Genomic DNA, 26851 nt, shown 5'->3' on the forward strand with positions numbered 1-26851 from the left:
GGGGAACAGGACAGAAGCATAGTCAGAAGGGTCCTTGAAGGCCATGTCCAAGAAGATGATGTGACTTGCTTGAAGTCACACAGATAGTCACAGAGCCAAGATTCCAACCAGGTGTGCCTTAATCCATGGTCTCTGTTCTTAATCCACCCCATAGGATAATGCTCTCAGGGCATGAGGCCTGGTCAGGGGAGAGGGGGGTAGCCAGGAGCTAGACAATGCAATGGACTTAGTCTCTCTCAATTCAGACCTATTTTCCCCAACCCATGGGTGGTCAAATTCCAGATGAATGAAAAGACAACAGAGTTCTGACCCCTGAAGTCAAAGAACACAAGAGCTGGGAATGTCCTAGTTTTAACACAGATCCGACTCTAGGTACAGGATTGCTCTTGAATGTAGGTGGCATGTATAACTACTTAGCACCTTTGAGCTCAGGGGCATACAGAATCTCCCTTGGCCCCCAAACTGGTCTGTCACTATGCCCAAAAGTCCATCAGTGCACCCTGACTTTGGAATAGACCTTGCCCAACCGGGCCCCGACCAAAGAGGGAGCGCGTCTTTGGCACAGTGGGCACTTACCAGCCACTTTCCTCCTGGGCAGAAGGGATGGAAGTCCCTGGAGGGGACCATTCCCCGTGGCTCAGGAGAAGACCAGTCTGCCATTCAAAGGGGCTGGCTTGCCTGACAGAAGGGCAGGGAGCCGCTGGGCACAGCAAGCTGCAGCGGTGGCAGCAATGGTAAGTGCCAGCAGCTCGCAGTGAATATGCAGTGTCAAATGGGGTGCATTACTCTCCGTGCAAATTAAAAATTAAAATTAATCAAACACTCAAATTGATTTCCTTCCCGTCTGTTTGCTCTGCTGTGCCAGTCAGATGCCTGCCTGCCTGCCTGGTCCAGTTGAGCCCAACTCCAGGCCAGGCCTGGGCAGCTCAGGCTGTTGCAGAAGTCTCTGGGATGGGCTTAGGAGCTATAGTCACCTCATTCCCACCTTGGGAAATCCGGTAGGGGTCAACCCAACCAGGTCCCCGAGCCTGAGACCTGGTGCTGGGCTTGCAATGGGGGGAAGGCAGGAAAAGAACATCACTCTAGTCTAGAGGAAACACTCACATTGGGCTGGGAGGCAGGACCCTAGGGAACATTCATGGGGCCATCATTGACTGATCTCAGTTTCTGCATCTGTGGAATGGGGAGAGAGAGACAGATGGAATAGGTGCCCCCTGGTCCTTGTGCTGGCTTATGGTCTGGACTGGCCTTCCCTAGGGATGGACTCATCAATCCCCAACCAGCCAGGGTCCCTGACCTCTCCACCCAGGCCTTGATCTACCTACCACTTATCATTGGGCAACCATGGGCAAGTCACTTGACATCTCTGAGCCTCCATTTTCTTCTGGGTAAAATGGGAATGATAATACCAGTGTGTGAAAGGAGAGGAGCATGCAAGTTTATTGGGATCAACACCCACGGCGGGGAGGGAGTGAGGAAACAGAGTGGGCAGAGGGAGAAGTTGGACTGTGACACCTTCACAGTGCAGATCCATGGGCATCTCTGGGCCTGAGCTGTCTGAGGGGTTGACCTGAGATGGGGTGAGAGTGTCAGGTCTTTATCCCCAGCTTTGACCAGCTGTTGGATGCAGCTGCCTGTGGAAGGGCAAGCCCTGGGTGAGGAGCCTCTCGCTTCAGCCGAGGGGAAGCTACTCATCTGTGGCCTGCCAACCTTGACAGCCTGCCAGCAGCAGGGAGGAGTGTTTCAGCCAGAAGGGGGGTGTGGGTAGGGCATTGGGGTGCCTCCCCAACACTGCAGTCGGGGGAGGTTGGGGTGAGGGTCCCCTGGAACAAGGCTGTGAACCCGGCGGGAGTCAGTGTACAATAAGCCGCAGTCATTCTGTTGAAAAGGCTTTGGGGACTCCCTCCTTTCCTTTTGCCTTCACATCCTGACACTCAACCAAGCTCTATCTTGGAGGGCTTGGTGAATATCAGGATGTGAAGGCGAGGAAACCTTCAAAGTTCCATCATCCTTCCATGACATTCAAGGACCTTGGTGACCAGACCTGATCCCCTGTCCTGGTGCCTCCCAGCATTACACCCCCTTGACAGTGTGGGCGCTTTCTTATTTTTCTGCAGTTCTCCCTCCCTCCCTGCATTCAAACACCATCCGTGTGGCCAGCACATACTCCCTGAACCCCTGCAGTGGCCAGGCCTGGGCTGGTTGGTGTGGTGGGTGCCGAAGAATCAGAGGTGACCCAGACCCAGTTGTACCCTTCCACCCCACCCCCACATTTCTCCTTCCCTAGCCCCCACCCCTCTGTGAATTCCTATGCTCCTTCAAGGGCAGCCATTCCATGGCCATCTGGGGAGAGCCAGATCAGGCTGATGCCAGCCCCGGTGAATGCAGTGGGGTCCCCCTCACCTCTGAGGCTCAAGGCCAGACTCCAGGGGCTCCTGACTCTTGGTTCTATGACCCTGCCAGCCTTTAACCCCCCACCCTAACCAGAACTTGGAACCTTGGCCTTCTTTTGTGGATGTGGCTGTTCACATGCTGGTCTGCCCACAGCCTGCACACTTCCTGAGGACAGGGCCCCATGGGCCTGTCACAGAGTATACCTTCCGTGAATGGGAGCTGAATGGCAGGTCTGACATCCCCTCCTCCCCGACGCCATAGCTACGTACACTCCCAGGTCCCTAAACTCTCCCCACCCCACTGGCCTCCCAAACTGCAACTCTAGTCCGATCTCTCAGTAACAGGCGGGGTCGCCTGTCTGCCCACCACTCTTGCCGCTTGTGTCTATGTCTCCCAGGGGTGTTGATCTCAGGGTCCCAGGAGGATGCTTGGTAGAGGATCAGTGCCCCTGATAGACTAGTTGGACCCTCCAGCTTCCTTTGTCCTCTCTCCTACATAGGGAGACATGAGGAATAAAGAATTCTACCCTTTTACAGATGGGAAAACCAAAGGCCCAAGGATCCAGTTCAGCTTGGGGCTTGCTGCTGGCCTAGTGCCCTCTCATCCCTCCTCCATCCCTGAGCCTACCTTCCCCAGACATTCCCAGATGGAGCATTCCAAGGGGCTTTCCTCTTCCCCCAACTTCCACCTGGGCCCTCACCCGCTTCCCCCCATCAGATGTCTGGGAGTCCCTGTTGGCCATAAGAGCTGAATTGGGTCCTTGGGCCTGGGGGCTCTAAGACCTAGAATCTGGCTCTGGTGGGGTCATTTTCATTGTTTTATTTTTTCTATTCCCTAGTTACAGGCTGTGGCCAGAATCAACCAGAGATGGCAGAAAGGACCAGTCCTGTCATTGCTTTACAGTTATGGGGGACAGGGAGGGGCAGGCATTGCCCTGAGTTATTTACCTAGAGTCTAAGTGGAGCCTGAGCCAAGGTCTTCTGTTTCCCTCACCATGCCACCAGGTCACTGTCAAGTCTGCGTCCCCAACATGCCCTACCCAGTGCTAGGGTCTGGGCATTAGAAAAAAGGGTTGGAAGGGCATCTGGGTGACTCAGTCGGTTAAGTGTCCAACTTTGGCTCAGGTCATGATCTCACAGTTCACGAGTTCAAGCCCCACGTCGGGCTCTGTGCTGACAGCTCAGAGCCTGAAGCCTGCTTCAGATTCTGTCTTCCTCTCTCTCTCTGCCCCTCCCCTGCTCACACACACACACATACACACACACACTCTCTCTCTCTCTCTCTCAAAAATGAATGAATTTCAAAAAATATTTAAAATAAAGAGAAAAGGGTTAGGAAGGGTCCTTGGGTGTGGGGTGCTGAGTGGCAGGTTGGGAAGCAGCTGGAGGAGCTATAGGATGCTGTCCTCTGCTTCACATCTCCAGGGACAGTCCAGAGCCACCAGGCTAAACTCCCAGCTCCTTACAGGACCTCTAGAACCTGTTGTCCTGACCCTATGCCACCTGCAGCCCCATCTTCAATCCTCTCTCCTTGTGCTCTGACTGCATGGGCTTTCTCTCCTTTCCCTCACTGCAGGGCCTTTGCATGTGCTATTCCTTCTCTCTGGAGCCCCTACTCCTAAAAATTAATGTCTATCCACCCTTCTGGTTGTAGGTCAAATGTCACATCCTGCAGGAAGCCTTCCTGACTCCCGAGACCAGCCTGGGCCTCCACCTACCAGCCCCATGATCCTTCCTAGCACTTGTCCGAGGGGTAATTCCACATTTCTTTGCATGATGGTTTGAATTGTTTCTTCCTCCAGATTCTAAGTTCTCTGATATGTATTTCCCACACCTGGCACAGCGCCTGGCATGGAGGAGGCCCTCAATCAATGTTTGTGGAAAGGAGGAAGAACAATGGCTCTCAGTTAAAATCCCGGAAGCTCATGCTAAACCTTGGTTTTCTCTTCTCTGAAATAGGAATGGGAACACCAGGATCAGTGTGAGGATCAGCCAGTGAATAAAGGCTCCTGACACATAGTTAATAGTAAAGAGGGGGAAGGAGGTTAGAGTGGGCTTGGGGTAGTTGAGGAAGGCTGTTTAGGGGTGGAAGGACCTGAGAGGTGGATGGGTTGTGTAAGCCAAGTGTGAGGGACCGGTGGGAAGAGAGACAGCAAAGAGACAGCCTGGCTGGGTGGGGCAGTTCTCTGAATCTTTGGTGACCCTATTTATGTTTCGGCCTAACCCAGGAAGCCAGGGGATGGCCGAGAAGGCAGGCAGGAAATGCCTCCTGCCTCCCGGGACTCTGTGCGGGCCGCTCAGCCTCAGGCCGGACCTGGCATGGTGATGGGGTCTGGGATGCTGCCAAGGTCTCCCCCACTGGCCTACGGAGAAAGCTGAAAATAGCAGAGGGGCCCTGGGCAGGCATCTGCAGGGGCACTGACCCAGCCCTTGTGGCAGGAAGCAGCCAGCTCCCAGTTTCTGGTGAAGGAGCTCCTTCCTGGAGCTGCTTGCACTGGCCTGGCCCCCAGCCTCTGGCCCCCAGCCCCCAGATGCTGCTGCTCTGGCAGTGAAGAGCGATTCCTCTAAGTGGGCTTGTTCATTATTCATGTTTGCCTCTCTGTAAAGCCTGCTGGGAAGCAGAGGTGGCAATAGCTCCTGGCCACTAGCACAAGGGCAGGACACAAGGGGGTCCCAAAGAGATCTCTGTACCTTCCTGCCTCTGTGCAGAACCCTTGGATAAGAGGGCCAAGGCCTGGAGCTGCTGAGGGAAAATAAATGACTTAGAGTTACGTTTTTTGCAGCCGTAGGGCACACCTGCTTGCCCCCATACTTAGGGAGGAAGCTGAGGCTCAGAGAGGGTGTGCTACTTATCTGAAGTTGCACAGCAAAGCTGGGGGCATAAATTCCCATGCATAGACATAAAGGCTGTGTGGCTCTCAGAACAGGAAAGTGGGAGAAATGAAGGGGGATTAGACTGGAATTGCTGCTCCGCGTGGATGTCAGGCACTCCTGGGAAAGGCTGTTTGTCTCTGTTTGGCTTCCCTGGGGTCTACCTGGAAGCCCTGGGAAGACTCCTCAGGAGGTGTGTTGAGCCAGAGCAGGCAACAGCCGTGAGCTCATCTCCCCTGAGGCCCCCAGGAAGTCTGGTACGAAGGCAGAAGAGAAATGGCTGGGAAGGGAGGCAAAAGGAAGACATGAAGGGCCTTTGGGATAGGCCAGAAAGCCAAGCTCAGGTGTGGGGAAGGAAAAGGACATTTGCCGAAGGCCTACTCTGTGCTGGGTCATTCCTGTGCATTCTTCTCTATGAACTCTTCACCAACCTCCTTGGTGGCCGAGTATTTTATTCCCCTTGTACAGAGGAGCACTGAGGCTGGCAGTGGCACTGGCCTGACACCAAACCGTGGGGTCTTTGCAGGGCACCTTGATGGGTGAAGGCCAAAGTCAGGCCTTCCCTGGACTCACAGCCACAGCGAAGCCTGGGCTTCTCCTACTTCCAGCTCCTGTCAGCAGGGGGAGGCTGTGCTGCATCTGGTTGCAGGAACTGGGAGCAGAGGTTGGGATTGGGATTACTAGGACAGGAGAGGAGGTCTCTTTCAACAGCTCCTGGTTTGGGAGCCCTTGCCCATGCCTCTGCGATGGCTGAAAGACGGGTAGGGCTTCTGCCTGGATTTGCTAAGTGTCAGCCTTGCTGCTGCCCCAGAACCAAGATGAAACTCTCGATTCAAGGCTCTCATAGCTTCTCTTCCCTCAAATACACCCCTCCTTCCTATTTTCCACTGCCATGTTTTGACAAATTCTCTTCTCTTGGCATGGGATGCCCTTTCTTTTTTTTTTTTTTTTAATTTTTTTTTTCAACATTTATTTATTTTTGCGACAGAGAGAGACAGAGCATGAACGGGGGAGGGGCAGAGAGAGAGGGAGACACAGAATCGGAAACAGGCTCCAGGCTCTGAGCCATCAGCCCAGAGCCCGACGCGGGGCTCGAACTCACGGACCGCAAGATCTGACCTGGCTGAAGTCGGACGCTTAACCGACTGCGCCACCCAGGCGCCCCATGGGATGCCCTTTCTGTTCCTTCCAGCCTGGCCAACTCCTACTCATCCTTCAACACCTGGCTTCAGTGTCACCTCTTCCAGCTTGCCTGAATTTCCTCCATCCCCCAAAGTTCCCATCATGAATTCTTTCATTTTTTTTAAGGGCAGGATTGTGTCCGAATCATCTGTGTGTCCCCAGTACCTAGCGCAGGATGAGGTTCAGAATAGATGCTAATCTATTCTGAACAAGTGGGCAAAATGCATCCCTCTGTGGAGATCAGAGAGCAAGGGTCTAACTGGGGTGGAAGTAGGTGTGGGACACACAGAAGAGGAAATGCTCACGCATCAGGCCTGTTCAGGATCAGCCTGACAGGGAGCCTAGGAGTGAACATAAGCTTTATTTCCCAGGGGTATCATGAGGGTCCAAGGAGATCTTGGATGTGAAAGAGTTCTGTAAACTGTAGTGTGCTGTCTCTGCTAGGTCCTTGTACCTCTCAACTTTGCCTTGTTCCCCAGATGAGGCTGGAGAGAAAGGCCACGGAATGAGGGAGGGAGCAGACCAGGCCTGGTGGGGGTGGGGTCGATGGAAAGGAGTGCAGCCTCAGCCACTTGCCCCAGCTCTCAGAGGCAAGGAGTGGGTGGGATTCTGGGTGGAGAAGGCCTGCCTTGGGACTCCCTCTCTTATGGGATCTAACATCATATCCGAGTTCCGCATGGCCCCAGAGATGATGTAAGCCAGTGTCCTTCCAAAGAGGGGTAAGCTGAAGCCCAGAGAGAGGCAGGCATTTGCCCAAGGTCACACAGCAGGGGTAGGAGGCCATCCTATGAGCCCCATCCTCCCGGCATGACAGGTGTCCTCATCCTGGGCTCAGATCCGGACAGCTGTTTCCCTGATCCCTCCTCTTGGCCCCGCAGTCCCCGGCGCCCAGTCCGCACTAGCCCACACCCCAGCCTGCCCTTAGGCATAGGCGCTAACAAGCACTGAGCGCCCGGTGGATGGCGTGGTCCGGACAGCTCCCGACCGTCCTTCTCCTTGACTCACCTCCAGCCCTGGAGGGCCAGGATCAACGGCGGTGGCCAGGGCGCCGCCCGCACCGCCGGGCTGCGCCACCGCCCCGGACTCTTCCGGCGCGGCGAGGTCGCCCTCCTTGGCGCCCCCGGGTGGGGCAGGTCGAGCCCGGTGCGCTATCCCTTTAAACCCGGGCGAGATGGGAGCTGTCAGCGACAGCCGAGGCTAGCGCGGGACGTCGCCGCCCGCCAGGCCAGAGCAAGGAGCCGCGGAGCGAGCAGAGAGCGGAGGTGGTGGCGGGGCCGGGGCGCGGCAGGTCCCCTCGCCGCCCACTGAGCTCTCGAACCCGGGGCCCGGCGAGGCGGGCGGAGCCCAGTGTAATGCGGAGAATGTGAGAGGCAGCGCAGAGCGGTGGGGAGGAGGGCGCGCGCAAGAGGGCGGCGGCAAGATAGACGGAGAGACAGCGGGAGCGACAGAGGACAGGGAACAGGGAGCAGGTGGGAGAAAGGAGAGGAGAAAAAAGGAGTGGCAGGGACAGGAAAGGGGGACAGAAGGGAGCGAGAGAACACTAGGCGCGGGCGGCGGCGCAGGCGAGGAGGAGGAGGCCGGCGCCTCTGGGTGGGAGCGCCGGAAGCCAGAGTTGGGCTCCCCGGCCGGGGTTCGGGTTGCGAGCGCTGCCGCGGCCGGGCCGGGCATGGTGGGGGAGAGGGGACGCCCGAGGGGCCCCCTCTGGGAACGGCGGGGGACCTGAGGCAGGGCCAGCCGGGACAGGGGCGCAGGGCCACTCCACAGGCCCCGCGGGCCGTGCTCCTGAGGCTCCAGCTGGCCGGGGCAAGGGGGCCTTTGTGAGCGCCCCAAGAGTGCGCAGCCGGGCGTGCGGCCGCGGGGATGTGTGCGCGCCCGGGGGGTGCGCGGGTGTGCGCGAGTGTGAGCGCCCCGGCGGGTGGGAGCGCGCGTTAGGGATTCTGCTGGCATCGCAGCGTGGAGAACAGGAGGCAGGAGTGGGGCGCGCAGGGGAGCGCGGGGCCCTCCCGCGCACACGCACACGCCGCGCGCGCGCGCGCACACACACACATACACACACGCACACGCCCTCTCTGCCTCGCTCGCTGCCGCTGCCACCATCTCGGAGCCGAGCCTTGCGGAGCGGGAACCCGAGCCGGAGCGGGAACCGGAGCCGAGCGGAGCCGAATCGGGGAATGCGGTCCCGGAACGGAGCGGCGCGCGAAGTGCGCGCCCGGGACGGTGAGTGGGGCCTGAGTGTGGCCAAGCCGGGAGGCTGCGGCGGGGCTGGGGCCGCGGGGGCGCAGGCCGGGGAGCTGGGGTGTCTGCCCGCCGGCAGCGCCGCGTGCGCGGCCTCTGATTGGGCGGGAGCCTCGGGGGCAGCGGGTGGGGGTGGGGTGTTGGGTGCGCGCCCGTGGGGGCGTGCACGCGCGGAGATGGATGGGGCGCGCTCGGCACCCCGGTCCGTGACCGCGCTCCCGCCCGCTGCGCGGCCCCGCCTAACCCTCGTCTGCCGCCGGAACCCTGGCGACTTGGAGCAACTTTGTGTGTGGGGGGAGAGGAGATGGAGGCGTTTTAATGGTGGAATTCCGGCCTTGTCTTCCAGAGGAGAGAATGCGAGGGAGGAATGGGATGGGGGTGCGGGCTGTGCCGCCCGGCGGGCAGAGGGGTACATATCCACCACCCCATCGGCGCAGCCGCCGGCTCTCTGGGACACCAGTCAGGCCCCGCGGCGCCGCGCTGGAGCCGCTCCCCGGCGCTGGACTCCTGTGCCTCCGGCAGGGTCCGGCGGGACCAAGCGGCGACAGCTACCAGGCCTGGGGGCCGCAAGGTCGTCTTTGCAGCCAGGCTGAGGACAACAGGGCTTGAGGTGGGAGTGGGGAGACGTGCCTAGTGTGTACGTGTGTGTGGTCCCGCACCTTCTGCCTCGTGGGACAGGCCTCTGGAAGAAGGGAACTGCTGGAAAGATTATCACATTAGACCTGGCTCCCTGGAGCTCCAGAAAGGCCAGGGATTGGAAGGGGAACCTCTAAGTCCCTGGCCTGGTGCCCACCCCACTGCGCGCATGCCTTCTTTGTTTGGAGCCATGCTCCTGTGTGCCTTACTATGTGTCAAGGTTGTGCCTTGCTGTGTCCCCCACTCCCCTTCTTGAGTCTCCTTCTACACCTCTGTGCTGGTTGCCGCAGGGAACTTCCTCGGCCCCCTCCCCAAATGGCAGCCCTGCCCCTTCCGAAGATATGAGGATGACATGTGGTCCCTTGAGAGGGAGGAACCATGTGCTCTGCACCCTCCCCTTCCCCTGCCCCAGCACCCAATGACAGGCCCAAGGAAAGGTCAGAGGTCAGGACCTTCCCCTTTACAAATCCTCCTTGCTTCCAGGGCAGGTTCTTCCTCCTCTAGGAAGTCTTCTCTGATTGCTCCTCAGTCTGTCCTTCCAGCTTGGGTTTCTGGATTGGAGCGGCTGGGTTCCCCAGCAGCCCTCGTTCCTGTGCTCTCTCCAGGCACTCAATGTGTGAGCCTGTAGGGGTCAGAAGTCTTGTTCTCAGCCTACACGTTAGCTGGAGGGGTGTGATGCTGAATAGTATCTGCCTGCCTCTGGGGGATGGTAATATTTTGTTTGACCAGCTTTCGGGCTTAAACCTTAACTTGCACTTCGTTATCCCTCTGGAATCTCTCAGCCACCTTGTGAGAGGCCATGGACATGCTTCCACTCCATTTCACGGAGGAGGATTTTGAGGCAGAGATGGAGCTAGGAGAAGTCCAGTGTCAGGGCAGCAACTTTCCACTGTGAAAGTATCCTTTAACCCTGGTCTTTGGTGAGGTGCGGAGGGGCAGGGAGGGCACCCAGGCCCCCTTCGTTGACTTAGCAGCAGAGCTCTGGTGGCCTTCTGCTAGAGAGTCTCCCAGGACAGCTGTTCTGCTGCCTGTGACCAGCACCCTCCCCAGATGGGCGGGAAGGGGGGCACCTCAGCCTGGCTCGCCATGGCTTGACTTCTGGCACCTCTTGACCCTGGCTTCATTAACTTTTGCTTCCTAGATTTGGGGCCAGAGTCTACCTGGGCTCTGCTCGATGGTTTGCAAACCTGGTTCCTGTAATCTTCAGCACTGGAATGTCAGTATTATTCTGGGACTCAGAGGGGTTTCTCCACCCCCAGCCTGGACCTGTAGGGTAGACCCTGGCATTGTCTTCCTCCTTGGGCCCTGGAATCCTTCCCAGTCTCCTGAGGTCTCCATCCTGGAGCCCCATGTGGGCCAGGGAGCTCACCCTCAGGGAAATGGGTTCCCCATAAAGGTCCAAATGTGCAATGGAGGGAATGGAATCTGGTTACTTTTCGCACCACTTCTTCCCCAGGTGGCCCACCTGAGGCAGAGAAGCTAGAACAGCTTTCAGCCCCAGTCATTCTTTTGTGACCCGCCCCCCCTCCTCCCCTCCACCTGCCCACCTGGTAGCAGCCTGGACTCTTCCCCAGTGCTACTTTGGTCCTTAGAGACCTCCAGGGTGGGGAGAGCTGTTGCCCAGGAGTGACCAAACTCCCCCTGGGGCTGGGGGTGCTACTGGGCCCGGCGATAGTTCCTTCAGCCTTTTTGTTGGCTTCATGCTCAGGTAGTCTCTCCCTGTCTCTCCTAATCCCTTTCTGCCCTGCTCTCACTCAGTGGCCTTTCTTAGCCATTGTTCTCTTGCTGTCTCTCCCTCCCCTTCTCCATCCCCTATGGCTCCCTGAGCTCTGGACTTTTGCCTTCCTGTGCATTGACACCCAGGTGGCTGGAGCATGGCCAGGTGCCCGCTTGGCCCCACCCCTGCCATCCAGGTCCACTTGAATCCCTGCCCTGGTTCTTCTGGCCCCTCCCCACCCAAGTACTCCAGCAGGCTGAGCCCTCCATTTGGGGTTGCAAGCCATGGGGAAGGAGAGAGCAGGGCACTTCTTTGACCCCTGGTCTGTGCTGTCGGGTGTGAATCCCAGTGAGGTGCACCCGGCCCCCACTTGCTGCTCCCTTTAGGAAGACAGCCACTCTCCCTCAAACCTCCTGACTGAGAAGGGGTAGTGCCCAGTGGGCCCCCCTCCCTTTCCCTCTCCAACCAGGCCCTGACCTTGCCATGGGTGTGTTTTAAATTATAAAGATACTGTATTTTAACAAATTCAGTGATAAGTTTTTCGGTGGGCTGGGCCTTTGGGTGACTTGAGGGGAAAAAGTTACCCCTGACCACTCAAGCCTCTTTTGGGGAAACTTGGGGCCACTCTGGCCAGCCAGAGTCTTTTCCATAGGCTTCTGGGGCCCAGACATCTGCTCCCAAGAACCATGCCTTGGCCTTACTCCTCATTGCCTAGAAACCTACAATGGGGGCCCAGTCCACATTTGGGTTCATCTCCTGGTTTGAGGCCTGGGCTGAGTACTGGGGATTCTGATGACAAGCCTGAGCCCCTCCCTGGGTGGGCTCTGAAAGGGGACACGGATATCCACCCACACCCCTGGGTGTGAGGCAGAATGGGCTGGGCAGTTGCAGAGGTATGTGAGTCGGGGATTGGCAAGGGGTCATTTCAGATGGACTGAAAGCCTGGTGCATTTTGATCTGCTCAAATGTTTCTGGCACTTGGTAGATGATCAGTAAATATGGTGAATAAATGAGTGAATGGAGAATGTGAACAAGCGAGGGCTTTCCAGGCAGATGGCACAGTGTTAGCGAAGGCATGGCAGTGGGAAGCACCGGGCATGGGTGGAACACGTTTGCAATGGAGTAGTTCATGCAGGGGCACAGCAGGCGCAGAGCAGGTTGGCACAAGACAGAGGAGGATCTTGAGTGCCTGACTGAGGAGTGTGGGCTGATTCCGTATTCAGGGGTTGCAGGGTTGAAGTTCTGGAGGGACGCAAGCAGATTTGCAATTTAAACTGCTCCCTCTGGTGGTTTTGGGAGGGGTTGGCCTGGAGAGCCAGAGGCCAGGAGGCGATCCTGAGGCCGCTATGGGAATCCAGGCCGGTGGTGAGGGCAACAGCAGAGACAGGCCTCTTATCTTCTGAGGATGGCCAAGGCAACCTGCCTGGTTTCCCACCCCATGGAGGATGGAGAGATTCGGCCTGGGGGAAGAGCCTGATGGGGCAATGTAGCTAACCAGAGTGGGGCGGGACCTCCGGTATATCACCATTCCCATCACCTGGGCATACTGAAGTGACAGGTGTCCTAGACTCATAAGATGCAGCCTTTAATACTGGCCCTCCTACTGCGTGCACTTCAGCAAATCTCTGAGATCCCTCAGACCTCTGTTTCTATGTCTGTAAAATGGGTAAGTTTGTCTCCTTGGAGACCTGGGGTGAGTTTGGGTGGAAGTTTGTGACCTTAGAGGTGGGATACAAAGAGAAGGGGTAGAGGGCTGGTCACACTGCTGTTTGACAGAGGAAGAGTTTGAAGCCCAGAGAGGGGTGGTGACTTGAACAATGAGGTCATAGAACAACTTGGGGGCAGGGCATTCCAGCTTGGGGTTTTTCTGGCTGCGCCTGTGGCCTGCTGGGCAGGGGTGGGTGGCATGGCCAGGGCCTTGAGGCCTCTGCAGAGGACGTCCTCAGGCAGTTGCTTCGGCAGTCCAGCTGTCAGGGAGCATATGGGGCCATATGGCCACATCAGGGGAGGCGCCAGCCACTGAAGGAGGGTTAGCGGCTGCCATCTTGGCCTTCTGCATCTATATGGGCACTGCCAGCCATCAGGGTCAGGGTGGGAGGAGGCCAGGATGGAACCTCAGTGTCCAGGTTGGATTGGACGTGGAGGTTGGGTCTTGGCAGATGGCCCAGTTCTAGCACCCATCTGCCAGGGCAGCCGGACAGGCGGCTTCGTGCCCAGGACTGATCCAATTAGCTCAAGACCAGCTGTGCCAGTCACCCCCCATGCCCCACCCAGCTCTGATGGCCCTGCGGTCCACAGGCCACCGGGCGGTACAGCACATCTGATGTTGGAGTTTCCGGCCACACCACAGTATATGTGTGTGACATGCAGCCTCACCCTGAGCACTGATTCTATAGCTCTAAGATTTGGGGGTATAGAAATGGGTCCTTTGAATCAGCCTGGTGTGATCTAAAGGACCTGGGCTTGGATGCCCTCTGGAGCTGGGTGTGAATCCCGGCTCAACTGCTTCTGAGCTGGGTGAGCTCAGGTGAGTCCCTTCACTTTTCTTTCTTTCTTTAAAAAAAATTTTTTTTTAATGCTTATTTATTTTTGAGACAGAGACAGAGCATGAGCGGAGGAGGGTAGAGAGAGAGAGGGAGACACAGAATCTGAAGCAGGCTCCAGGCTCTGAGCTGTCAGCACAGAGCCCCACGCAGGGCTCAAACTCACGAGCCGTGAGATCATGACCTGAGCTGAAGTTGGACACCCAACCGACTGAGCCACCCAGGTGCCCCAAGTCCCTTCACTTTTCTGAGCCTTGGTTTCCTCATCTGTACCACGGGAGACTGATGCCTACCTTGTAGAGGTGTCATTGGCATGCTTTGAAATAATACATGTAAAGCATTCACTAACCTGATACAGCACATCTCAGAATCTCAGAAAATATTTGTTCATTTTTGTTCTCTGCTGGGAGAGGGAAGTGAGTCCTGTCAGAGTATCAATATCTAGACTGAAGTAGAGAGAAACCTCATTGTTTTAACTTTCCAGAACAAAATTTGCTTTATAATTCTTCATAAGTTTTTATACTCCTTCCCTCATGGCAGTTCTATAAAGTAGGCAGAGAGCACTGCCTCATTTCACAGATGAGGCAGCTTGGAAGTGATCCTCCAGAGTGGCACCGTAAGTTGGGCTTGCCCTGTTTCTGGACTCCTGGTCTAGGACACTTGCTCCATGGGTATTCTTCCCAAACCTTGGGGGTAGAGGCTGGGGAGAAGTGGATCTGTCTTCAACAAGGCCTGTTTAGACCAAGCTTGGGAGTTCTAGAGATTCCCCACCCAGCCCTGTCTTCATTACAGGTACAGGGACAGGCAGTCATGGTGATAAGCAGTCAGTCCCAGCTGGGGTTGGTACAGGTGACCCCAGCATTTATTGCATTTCTCTGTCTGCCCTGCTGGCGGGGTGGGGCAGGGGCTGGGAGTAGGGAGAAGTGGCCCTTCACCTCCTGGGCAGCCCTGGACCACCCCAAGGTCAACAGGGCTCAGGCTTCTGGGGACAGTGAGGAGAGCACTGGACCTCAGTTAGGTCACTGTTTGTCTCTCTTTGAGCCTCGGTTTCCCTCTTTATAAACTGGAGATAATTATCTCCCTGCCCGCCTCACAAGGCTGTTTTTGGGGCTCAACTATCAATACATATTTTTATACAAACATGGTATCGCACAGCTGTGGGTCCAGGAGTCCCCAGTCCTGCAGCTGATGATCCTATAATGATTCAGTGATTCACTTGTTGGGCGTGTCTTCTGGGCCTGGCTGTGCTAGCTGCTATGGGGGCTGAGATGAATAAAACCAGGCCCTGCCCTCTTGGGGTATGCAGTCTGCCAGTAGCTGTGCGCGCTGTAGTTTTTAATGGTTCTCCCAAGCTCATGCTGGCCGTCACACTCCTACTCAGCACCCTTCAAGGGCTCCCTGTTGCCTTCAGGCTGGCATCCGGACCCCTCAGTGCCTTGCACAGTCTGACCCTCTGTTTTGGCCAATCCTCTTGGGTCTCCTCTGTGCACTCAGGCTCCAGCCAGACGCCACTCACTGTCCCCTTCACACATGCTGTGGCTTTCCTTCCTCCGTGCTTTGGCTGTGCTGTCCCTTCTGCCTGGTGCCTTCCTCCACCTCTGCCCTTGTGGATCCCACCCGCTTTTCAACCTTCAACCCATGTGCTGTACTTGAAACCCCCTCCTGATCACCCTAGCTAAAAGTACTTGCTTCTCCGCCAGAACTGTGCACCTACTGTGTGCAAGGCCTACTGTATTGGAGGCCTGTAACATATGGTGGTTTCTCTCTTCATGGCCTGGGAATGCCTTGGTGGCAGGGACCAGATTTATCCATCCTAGGTACCTGGGATGTGCAGGCACCTGGGCCCAGATAGACTCAGAGGAACGTGGTGCATCCCTCGGGGCCTCTGTGGCCAGTGCCACTTCCTCCTGCCTCTCGGGCCTGGGGATGCGGGCTAGGCCCAGAACATCTACTTGAAAAGCTCCCGAGTTATGGGCGGCTTTTCTGCTGAGGTGCTCACCACAGACATGGCCTTCCCTGCCCCTGGAGGCTCCACCAGGCTGAGGCGGGGGCGCCCAGTCACTGGCCACACATAACTCTCCCCAATGAATTGCACAGCATTCAGCAATTAGAGATTGATTATTTGGGGTACTGGTAGCTCTTCCATTATCGATTGGCGGAGGCGGGCCTAGCCAGCGTTGGTGTGGGTCATCTGGGCCTGGCTGGGAGATTGTGATCATGGCCATTTATTCCTGACCAGGAAGCTCCATAAACAAGAGTCAGAGAAAAGGAAGTGCAGGCCACCCTCTCTTTGATTTGCTCTCCCAGGGTTGGGATGTAAATTTGGGGAGGAGGGGGGATTGGGGTGAGTGGGGAGCTTTTGCTCACTCCCCCCTCCCTCTGTCCCCACCTTCTGTGTTCTGCTTCCAGTCTCTGCTGGCCCTGGGTCTCAGCTTTCCCGTCTGTTAAATGGGGATCTCAGTCTTTTTGTGGGATGACACTGTGCCTTTGAGTGAGATGGTCAGGCCATCACTGACTTGTCCTCACTTCTGCTAATGGGTGGGGGCATGTGAGGCTTGGAGAGAGTGGTGTCCTCCTGAGGATAGAGGTAGCATCACAGTGCCCAGCCCCAGGGCTGCTCTGCAGAAGGGACAGTGAGATGGTGGGTGGGAGCAGGGGGTGGGGTTGGTCGGAAGGCAACACTTGCCCCACTAAAGTGCTATGTCTGGCTTCTGAATGTGCTAAGGCTTCTAAATGTGGAGTTAGGACTCAGTGGAATTCGTGCGAAAGCAATTTCTAGGGAAACCACATAAAGGAGCTGGCAGGGGGGATGTTTAACCTACTTGAGAGACCTAGCTGCCTTTCAGGCTGGCCAGGAGCATGGGGTATTGTTTGTGGGGCTCCTGGCTCACATCACCAAGGTTTTTTTTTTTTTTTTAACATTTTCTTAGGAACATTTCCAAATATACAGAAAGGTAGAGGGGATAGTATAGGAAACCTCATATACCCTCACCTAGACTTAACAGTTGTTGACATTTTGCCACATTTTGCCTTATCTTTTTCCCCCAGAGTATTTTAAAGTAAATTATAGACATCATGCCATTTCACCCCTAAATATTTCAGTATCCCTCCCCCCAAAATCAGAGAAAATTTCAGTCTAACCTTAAGTGGTCATATATTTCTTTTCATTTTATTTTGAGAGATGAAGATGCTGACAGATGAGGAGACTGAGCCCTGAGAGGTGGCCTGGCCTGTCCAAGGTCACAGAGCGGAGAGGGGGAGGGGAGGAGAGGTGGGGCCTGGGAGGTGGCTACAGGTGTCAGCCCAGGACTGGCAAGACAAGAGGGGAAAGGAGAGAGCATTGGTGGTCTGGAGTTAGGCAGGTGGCTGGAGCAGGATCCCCCTCTTTCGGGGGGGCGGGGGATTCCTCTGGCTCAGGCTGGGGGTTCTGCTTGGAAACAGGAAGTGACTGTCTTTTAGGTTAGTCTGCTCTCTTCCTTTTGTTTGCTGCGGGGATTAATCAGGAATTGCAGTGTCAGGAAAATCTAAAACAACTTCTTGTTTATTGTTTAATTTAGGAGAATGTTATCAGGCTCTGGCCATGCAGGCAAGGGGAGCTTTTGCTGGCACAAGAAGCAGGGCCACCTTGGTGAGGGGAGGGCTGGCCTGGCAGGAGGGTTTAGGGTCCCAGTCTGGACTCTCAGGGGGATCTGAGGGAACTGGGGTGTGTATGTCAGGGGTTTGGGGCTGAGCCTGAGATCTGGGCTGGGCTGAAGACCTTGTAGCTTCAGAACAGATGGGAAGTGAGGCACGAGAGGGATGAGCTCCTGGGGTGTGTGCTGAAAAGGGGGAGAGTCCTGGCTGCCTGTAGGGGGAGGCCCTGGCTGCCTCTAGCCACACTGAGGAGCTGTCCTTCGCTCTCCTCTCTCCTGCCTGGGCCCAGTCTCTTCCCTGGGGAGGTTTGTACATGACGGGTGTCTTCTGCCAGCCTAGGGCAAGTGCAGGTCTCCTTGGGGTCAGGTGATACTGCCCCCAGCACCCGCACATGCTTGGAACTCCTTATTCTGCTGTTGGTGACTTAGTATTTCTTGAATCTGTGAGGGTCACAGAGGTCTCGGCTGTGGAATTGGAGAAAGTTGGAACTAGAAGGCAGCCTCAGAGGTGATCTCATTTTTGTTATAGTTTTCAGGAGGGGAAACTGAGGCACAGGGAGCGGTTATCCCTGTCTCAGGGCTTACAGTGAAAAGCACTGTAGAGCCCTGGCAGCAAGTCAGGTGTCTGACTGCTCAGTTTCAGGATTCCCTGCTTCTGGGCCCCCTGGGCTTGTGGTTCAGACAGACCAGTACTCCCCAGTGTGCAAAGGGGAGGAGGCGGGCCCAGCTGGGAAAGGGTGTCCGTCATCCCTAAGATGGGCCCAGCTTCCCCTATTAGGATCTGCTTCCTTGTGTGTGTGCACTCTCACGAGCACAGGCACACGCACACCTAGTTACTTACCAGTGGGGAGAATGGATGTGCAGGTCAGGAAGAAGGCTTTAATGGGGGTGTCCTGAGGCTCAGCCATCCAGGGCTGGGACTGGCCTCCTCTTCTCTTCTCTTTGCCCCCACAATGAGGAGAGCCCCGATTTAGTGCCAGGCTTACTGTTGCGCTTGTTTCTTGAGGACAGGAAGTGGGGCAGAAGAGGCCCCTGGGAGAGAGGTGACCAGAGGGAAAGCAAGAGACAGAGACATCAAAACACTTTCTCATCCCTGGTCTATGGTCCTATGGAGCTACCAGACCTTCCATCAAGCCTGTGTATTCTCTGCAGTTGGGGAAGGAGAGGAAAACAACTCAACCTTGAACAAGTGGCTGGACCGGTGCTGCGTAAACTGGATCATGTCACCACCCCTCATGATACAATGAGGCAGGTAATAGGCCCCCTCTGCTCCAAGAGTGAGGCAGGGAGGACAGGGGATGGGCTGTTAGCCTGTCTGTGGCTGGACCTTCTGCCCCTGCTAGTGGAAAGTGGGCGGGGAAGGGTCATAGGAAGGAGGGCAGGTCCTTGCCGCTCCCAACCCCCAGTCTTTCCTCTGCTCTCTCAGTGCTGTAGGGGTCAGTTGAACACTGTGCTTGGAGTCCAGGCGACAGGTGGGACAGAACCCATTATATATTCTCATAGTAACTATATGCTGGAACCTAGGCAGGGCACAGAAGAATGTTACCTTTAGTAGTGCACAGAACTGCCCTGCAAGTTCTGTATATTATGGACTCCATTTTACAGATGAGGAAACTGGGGCTCAGAGGGTCACCTGATTGGTCAGTGATGGGACCAATGGGATGGGATTTGAGGCCAGAACTACCTGGCTTTTTGGACCCAGGTCCCAAAGACACCTGGTTTCTGCTCTTGGCTTTATCACCAAATGGTGTTCCCTGGGCCTTGGTGTTTGCCTTTGTCTAGTGGGGCTGGGAGGATGGTTGAGGGCTGTGCCACAGCCATAGGCTGGAGGGGAGGCTGAGCCTTCTGTCACCTCAGGGTCTGGTAGGTGCTAAGGGTTCTGGTTGAGGCTTGCCGCTGTTCTTGGGGGGGAATCCTTCCTAAGCCAAGCGAAGTGAGAGGCTCCCTGGTGCCGTGGTGAGGGATTGGGCTTCTGGGTATAGGCGAAGCCCTTCAGAGCCTCCCACACCCTTTGCTCTTAGCTAGCGTGTGCCTTCTGTTTATCTATCAGGTGACTGCAAGGTGGCAGGGGAGCCCATGGGCACATATGTGGGCCGTCCTGAGGCCTGGAGAGCCACGTTTGAGGATTGAGCATGAAGTAGGTCAGGTGTGAGTTCCTTGAATACCTTCTGTTAGTCAGAGTGCTGGGTGCTTTACATACATTACCTCACTTAAGCCTAAAAACAGCCCCATGAGATATGTACTATTACTATTCCCATTTAACAGATAAGGGAGCTGAGGCTCAGAGAGGTTTAGAGACTTGCAAAGATCACACAGCAATAGAGTGGAGGAGCTGGCATTTGAACCTGGAATGAACAAAGTCTGTATTGCTGCTAGGTGGAGGGTAGTTAGATTTCAGGAAGGGCCTCTGGTGGCTGTTCTATTTGGAGAGAGGAGGCCAAGGGTCAGGTGAAAGGTCCAGGTGAGGAAGGGGTGGTTCAGAGTTGAGGCCTGGTGGGGGAGTCCAGCATCCTGCCTAGAGTTGTATGTCTTTGGCTCCTCAAACCTGCCTTAACTCCCCCTCAGGGGAGTGGTGCACATTCCTTATGGTTCCTGATCAGGCAAAGGCCTGGAGGTGGGACTGTGCAAGGCTCCTCAGAAACAGGGCAGCGTGCCATGCCTGGAGCATCTGGAGACGAGGCTGGAGCGGGGCCCAGGCTGTGCAGGCCTCCAGTGTCGGCCTGGAACAGAGGATGTTCTCTAGAATTTGAGCGGGGCCAGGTCTGAGGCTTGGAGGGATGGCTCTCTGGTGGCTGGGGCTGGTTAGAGGCCATGGGCCATGGGGGGCGGGGAAGGGGTGAGAGAGCAGAGGGCATCTGGAGGCTTCTCCCCTCCTTGCTCAGAGCCCCTGTCAATGTAGGCCCAGGCGGTGGTTCATCTTTCCCTGTCTCCGTTCTTTGCTTTCCCTTTCTCTGCCTCCCAGAGCGGGGACTGAGAGTGGGGAGCCGGGGGTCCCTCGCCCCCCCCCCCAGGCCCCTCCCTTGGAGGCTGTAAATATTTTATCTCCACCATCTTTGCTGCGGAAATTGCTGCTTTTAACACCTTTTTTTCCTTTTGCTTGATACAAACGAATGCTGGAAAAATTCTGTGCTGGGCGCTCACTCTGTCGCTTCTGCTTGTGCCCAGAGTCCCCTCCAAAAACTCTAATTGCTTTTAAGCTGCGATAGTTGGCAAAAGCAATTTTCTTTACATTATGGAGAAAGGGGGAAAATCCACCACATTTTCTTCTTCCTTTTTTTCCTAACCTTTCGTTTTGAGTTCCTCCTCACGGCTGCTGAGGTTCTGGGAGAGAAATGGAGCAGAGAGAGATGTGGGTGGGGAAGCAGAAGCACCCTTGGAGAGGGCCTTTGGCCATGCTGGTCCTCAGTTTCCCCATCTAGAAGGTGGCTGTATGTCCATTCATTCGTTCAACAGACACTCCCTGAGTACGTCCCCTGGAAGCGGCTTGAGAGCAGGGCCTACCTCTGTTTTTGCTGCCGCATGCCCCCACCCGGCACAGAGCCTGACACATAGTAGGTGCTCAGTTAAGATCATTTGGCTGGATCCATGGCTCTACTTTGAGCCAGGCACTTTGCCAAGCCCTGGGAGTGCACGGGGTGAATCAGATGCAGCCCCTGGCCACAAGAGCTCACTGATTGGACAGAATCCCCCAGATGAGCATGTTTACGGTGTTACTGAGTCCTAACACACGTGGGTACTGGGTTCTTAGGAGCACAGCATAGGGCTGGCCAGGGGAGTCTGGAAAAGCTGCCCAGAGGAGGCCCTAGGCTGCATCTTGAAGAGGGGAAAGGTGTTTGACAGGTGAACTGAGGCCAAGGAGGATGGGATTCCAGACAGGAAATAGCATGTGCCAAGACGAGGGGTGGTGAGCCTAGAGCTGAGGGTGGGGTCAGTCCAGGGAGGCGAGGCTGCCCAGTGGGCCTAAATTGCCTGGAAGAGCTTTCCATGGAGGTGGGGAGTTTGGACGTGATCTCAAGGGCACGGGGGAGCCCTGGAAGGGTTCTGAGCAGAGGATATGTGAGGATGATCTCTTTGGCTCCACAGGAGGCGTGGGAGAGGAGGGAGTGCTGGCTGGGAGCCTGGTCCTGGCGAGCCGATGGGGAAAGGGAGGGTGGCAGTGTGATTTTGAGACAGACAAGACAGAGGACCCAAATCCTAGTGCTGATCTCCTCTGCCTGAGAGAGGCACCCCAGGCCTGGAGCCCGGGGTGAGGGTCCCCCCGTACATGCGTCCAGTTCATAGTCCTCTGCCACCATAGTCTGTCAGGTTGGCTTTGCTCTCGGTTCCTCAAGGCATACAGCCCTTTACAGTGTAGAAAGCCCGCTCACCTCTGACCCCTCAGGAGATCTCAGAAACCATCCCCTGAGGTGGCAGGACAGGTGGCCGTTTCCCACTGCCAGCTATAGGACAGGTTTGCCCCAGCGTTCTGCGGACAGGTGGAGATGGGCTGGGGGTTTGAACTCAGGTCGTGGGGCCCCTGGATGGCTGCCCCACCACCTCTGTGGAGCTCTCCTCTGCCCCCAGCCCTCCACCCCTCCCCTTCTAAGCCCCGTGCTCTTTCCCTGTTTGCAGAGCATGTGGGGCTTTTCAAAAGCATTAATGATAGAAAATAAATTGGAATCGGAGAGGAATCATCGCCGGGCATTCTCGGAGGGCCGCCTCTGCCCTCGCGTCTCTCAGCCATATTGAAGCCGGCAGCCAGACTGGAATATGAATGAGTCCGGGGCCAGCATTGCTCTTAATCTGTCGGGGAGCCCTCCCTGGCCAGACGGCACTCACCAGCAGCGAAGCTGTTCGCAATGAGGCCCCAGCGGCTGTGGGGCATCACCAACCAGGACTGATTTCTCTGGGATGGAGTCACAGTCCATTGCTGCAGCGGAGGGGCAGAGGGGGCCTCTGTTAGAGACGCAGCACTGAGGCCATGCCTGGGGTGGGGTCAGGCATCCATGCCTGGGCTGGGGAAGGGGGGTCATATGAAACTGCCAGTAGCTCTTCGGGGTCTGGATGCCTCATCTGGGTATTCAAGGCCCTGTGTGAACTTGACTGGCTTTGTCCTATCTCCTCCAGGAAGCCTTCCTTAATCACTGCCCAGCCCACCTGGGTTTTCTAGTTTTGAGCCTCTTGTGGCCCCTGGAGCAGTCACAAACCTAGTGCCTGAAGGGGACAGGACAGTCGTGAGGGGAGCATGCTGACTGTGAGACAGTAAGGAGGGGTAGAGACTGGCGGTGTGAAGGCACAGGAGCCACCGGTTTGGGAGCCCCGCAATGGGTGCTTTCATCCTCGAAGCAGCAGGGAGGGTGAGCCCTGGTCTCCTTACTGACACAGGTGTGGGCTGGGCACCTAGGTAGGCTTCCTGTACAGCATCGGGGGCTCGGGGACCTGGGAAGTAACTCAGGGCAGGCTTCTCACTTAGGGATGGGGAAACTGAGGTCCAGAGATGGGTGGTTAGGAAGGGCCCCCTGTTCTGCTCTAAGCACACTGTACATCCATGCTCTCATAACCCTCACGGCAGGAGGAGGAGGGCAGGGTTTTGTACCTTAAGAGGAGGAATCCAAGGCTCAGAGTGGCTGGATCCAGGGAGGACACTTTAGGCCTGTGTTTGAATCAGCTTGTTGGAGCCCCAGTGCCAGCTGCCTCTTTCTGGCAGCGTTATGGGGTGCTGAGGTGTGCACTGAGTTGCCTGAGGGGGCCAAGGCACATTTGTGCCCAGAGTGAGCCTAGCTAGGGGCAGGAAGTCTGGGTTCCTGGCCCAGGTCTGCCACCAGCTTCCTGTGTGACCTAGGTAGAGGGCTTTCTCTGTGCCTCAGTTTCTCCCTGGAGGGGTCAGAGTGAGTTTGGAGGGGGGCAGAGCTAGTGGCCTCGGCCTGGCTGCCAGCTCTTCTCAGTGCTTCCATCCAGCCCCTGGGCTCCTTTGGCCCCAGGCCAGGCTCATAATGAAACCTCTCACTTCTGTCCTTTTTGGGGTCACTGTCATGCAGGAGATGGTGACTGTGGCATACCAAGAAGGGCTTGGGCTCTGCAGGCCCTGTTAGCAGTATGGGGTAGTCAGGGCAGCCTGTTCCCTACCGAAGGTGGGAAGAGAGACTCAGGCCACCACCAGGTGGGAGGACTGCCCCTATTCAGGACTCTACACTCAGCTCTGTAGTCTGGAGCCTCACCCCTGCATGACCTTGGCACTTCCTTTCACATGCTCAGAGGGGACTCACAGGGACATCTTGTATAGTCCTGGGGTGTAAGATAGGATAAGCCAAGGCCCAGAGAGTCTGAGATTGAGAGTCAGGGTTGCCATTCACTCACTCTGATGTCTCTGGCTCCAGCCTGTGCTCTTACTCCTCCATAATGGGGAGCTCGCCCCCTCCCAAGGCAGCCCTGCCCTGTACATGAGTGTGGTTTGTTCCCCTCCCCTACCATGTGCATAAATTCACATCTAATTGTATGCAGCTTCAAGGCTCACAGACTCCTAAATCCCCACTCCCTGGGGACCCCAGTTAGAAACTCCTGCTTTAATCACTCCCCATGTGACTTAATGTCATCTGTCATGCTGACCTAGGACAGGAGGCTAGGCCGTATTCTTTCTGCTCTACCCTGTGAAGGTGCCACTCTGTGCCTGGGGTTGAGCGCTGTGATAACCCATTCATTCTTTCCACAGACATTGGTCCTGATGCCTTGTCTGTGGCAAGCCTGGGCTGGGCCCTGGGTGCAGAAAGGAGCAAGACCTACCCCCTGCCCCTGGGAAGTCACAAGTGTCAGCACTCACAGCTTGGGGGGTCAGGGCAGGACAGAGGTGCTCCCACCCCAGCCTGTCTGGGAAGGCTTCTTGGAGGACACTGGGAACTGGCCAGGGAAGGAAGGCATCCCTGCAAAGGAAGCAAGTGCAAAGCCTTGGAGTTCTGTCTCTGTCAGGGTGGCAGACAGCCCAGTCTGCTGAGGGTAGGGGAGCATTGGGAGGCCCTGGGGCAGGTGTGAGGCTAAGGGCCATCTGGGGATGGGTCTCTGGTTTTTGCCAACTGCTCCTGGCCTGTCTGCAGGCCTGCTGGCTGCCTACGTGCCCTTACACACACGCACGCATGCGCGCGCGTGCGCGCGCGCGCACACACACACACACACACACAAGCTCACCGACTCTAAATGCAGACATGACTGCACACACGCCCTCCACAGTTCACCTCCATCGGCCACACGAACCTCCCTCTCTCTGAGCACTACACACCTGCACACACCAGGCCCCTCTGCGTGTACCCGTGGGCTCATCCATCCTTTCTGTTTGTACGGAGAACCCTGTAAGAGCCCAGAGCTGAGCCTCAAAGTCCCCTCCCCTGGAGTTTTTTTGCAAAGGTCTCTTCCATGTTGCCCTCACCCTCTGGGCTCCCCTGAGCCTCAGCCTAGGGTTTCCCAAGACTGTGGTGTCCCAGGGTTTTCTGGTCACCAAGGGAAACCTCCCATGCTAGCTCAGGAGGGCCAGAGCCCTGCTGAGGAGCCAGAGGTGCTGGCTTTAGCCCTGCACCGTCTGGATTGTCTGTGTGGCCTTGGGCAACCTTATCTATTGGCCTTGGTTTGGGGGAGTGGGGATATGGGCTCCACGCTCTCCAGCCTAGGTTCTCAAACTGGTCCTGGAGCCTGGTGTCCAGGAAGGTGCCTGGGGGCTTTGGGGGCAGGGGTGGGGCTGGATAGGTCCCTTTGTTTTCCACCACAGCAGGGCTGCTTAGATCTGCATTTTATATTAGGGTCCAGGCAGGATTTAAAGGAAAAACCCATTAACTCTTTATTGATTTTGTTTTTCTGATTACAAAAGAAAATCCAGCAACACGTTTGTGGATAAGAGCCCATGAAAGCCCCTTCATCCCTCTTCTAGGAGATGTTCACTGTAGCATCTGGATATTGTCCTCCAGCCTTTTGGGGCATATACCAACAAATTGCTGTTTATAAAAATGGGCTCATTCTGAAATAGCATTGTACAGCTTGAATTTTTTCATATCGTTATACATAGACCTGCCTTTTTCCGTCAAATGGCTGCAGAGTATTCCGTAATATAGATGTGCCATATTTTATGTGAACATTCCCTTATTGATAAGCATTTAGGTCATTTCCAATTTCTTTTTTACTCTTACCAGCAATACTGCTATGAGCATCCTTGGATATTTATACATAACTGTCTGTGCTATAGTTTCTGTAGGAGAAGCTCCTAGAAGTGGGATTACTAGTTTGTAGGGTGTGTGGGTTTAAAATGTTACTCAGTAGTGCCAAATTACCCTTCCAAAGGTTGAGCCAATTTCCCCTCCTTCCAGTGGTCTATGAGTGTTCATTTTCCTACATCCTTGCCAGCACTGGTTGTTATCAATCATTTTAATTTTTCCCAATCTGATGGGCAAAAAATGGTATCATGTCATTTTCATTTGCATTTCCCTGATTGCTAGAGAGATAGAACATCTTTTCATACATTTATTGGCCAATTTACTTTTTCCTCTGTGGATTTCTAATTCATTGCCAATTTTCTCTTCTTCTGTCTTTTTTCTTATTGATTTGTAGGGGCTCTTTGTATATTAGTGATATTTTCTTCCAGTGTCTCACTTGCCTTTTAACTTGTTTATAGCGTCTTTTGCTGTACAGATGTTTTACGTGTTTATGTACTTGGGCTTATCAAATTTTCACTTTATGGCTTCTGGATTTAATGTCTGGCATAGAAAGGCTTCCCCCACTGCATAAGATTTCATTTCAAATAAGAATTTTATTGCTGAAAAATCTTTGCAGAGCTCCAGTTTGTAGGCTTCTCCCGGCAGCTGCAGCGCTGGCTCTGGGGGAGGGAGGGACAGCCTGTCTGTCCTTTCTTTTTCATTACTGCTGTTCCTTCTGTCTGTCTGGCTTCGGGGTCACGGTCACTCTGTGTCTCTTTGGACCTCTGTCTCTTATGTGGTCTTCTCCCTGGCCAGGGTCTCTCCCTGGCCAGTACTTTCTGTGTCTCTACTGTTTTTCTATCCCCAGCTGTTTCCCACTGGACAACGGTAATTAGGGACGTGGGATAACGGCGGTGGCAGTCCGCGGTTTGGAAGGCAGTCAGGGAATGTACCCTGCCCCTCCCCCCAGCCTAGCCCCAAGTCTGTTGGGCCGGTGGAGCGGACCCTGGCCCAGTTCTCTCTTTCAGACACACTCATTTCCTGCTGGGAGCCTTAGGGCAATCTCTGAGCCAATCTAAATCCCTCCTCCACCAGGAAGCCTTCCTGGATACCTCCTTCTTCTGCTTCCACAGTCTTAGACCTGGCCTCTCTTTGTCCTCACTGGTCTTTCCCCATTCTGCCTTCTAAGCACTGAGCTACGTGGGGCCACCTCCCAGGATCTCGGTTTCCACCTGGGTAAAATAGGTCCTGGGAGTCTGTACCAGCTGCTGAGAGGTATGGCCCATGTGGGATACAGCCAAGCTCTGGGAAGGTGTCCCCTCTTGCCCTTTCAGTACTAGCCCTCCACCAAAAAACAAACAAAGAAACAAAAAAACAACCAGACACCACAGGGGAGAATTTTCATGTTGCTGACAGAGAGATGGGGACTTAGTTCCACAAGGGTGATGACTGATGGCTAGGGCTCCCTATTTTCTGCCCAGCGCAGGGCCCT

At 55.6% G+C, this 26851-nt stretch overlaps 1 protein-coding gene across 2 annotated transcripts in view; it reads left to right on the top strand.

The window, feature by feature from the left end:
* Positions 1-8161: 8161 nt before the first annotated feature.
* LINGO1 (leucine rich repeat and Ig domain containing 1) overlaps positions 8162-26851 on the top strand; it is a 195861-nt gene continuing 177171 nt past the window's right edge. For both annotated transcript variants that reach the window (XM_086711270.1, XM_086711272.1), the window contains exon 1: positions 8162-8663. The gene's annotated coding sequence lies outside the window, so the exon portion shown is untranslated. The remainder of the gene's footprint in view (positions 8664-26851) is intronic.

The sequence above is a fragment of the Puma concolor genome, chromosome B3 (assembly GCF_028749965.1).
Source record: "Puma concolor isolate L17-30 chromosome B3, mPumCon1.1.hap2, whole genome shotgun sequence".
Lineage (NCBI taxonomy): Eukaryota > Metazoa > Chordata > Mammalia > Carnivora > Felidae > Puma > Puma concolor.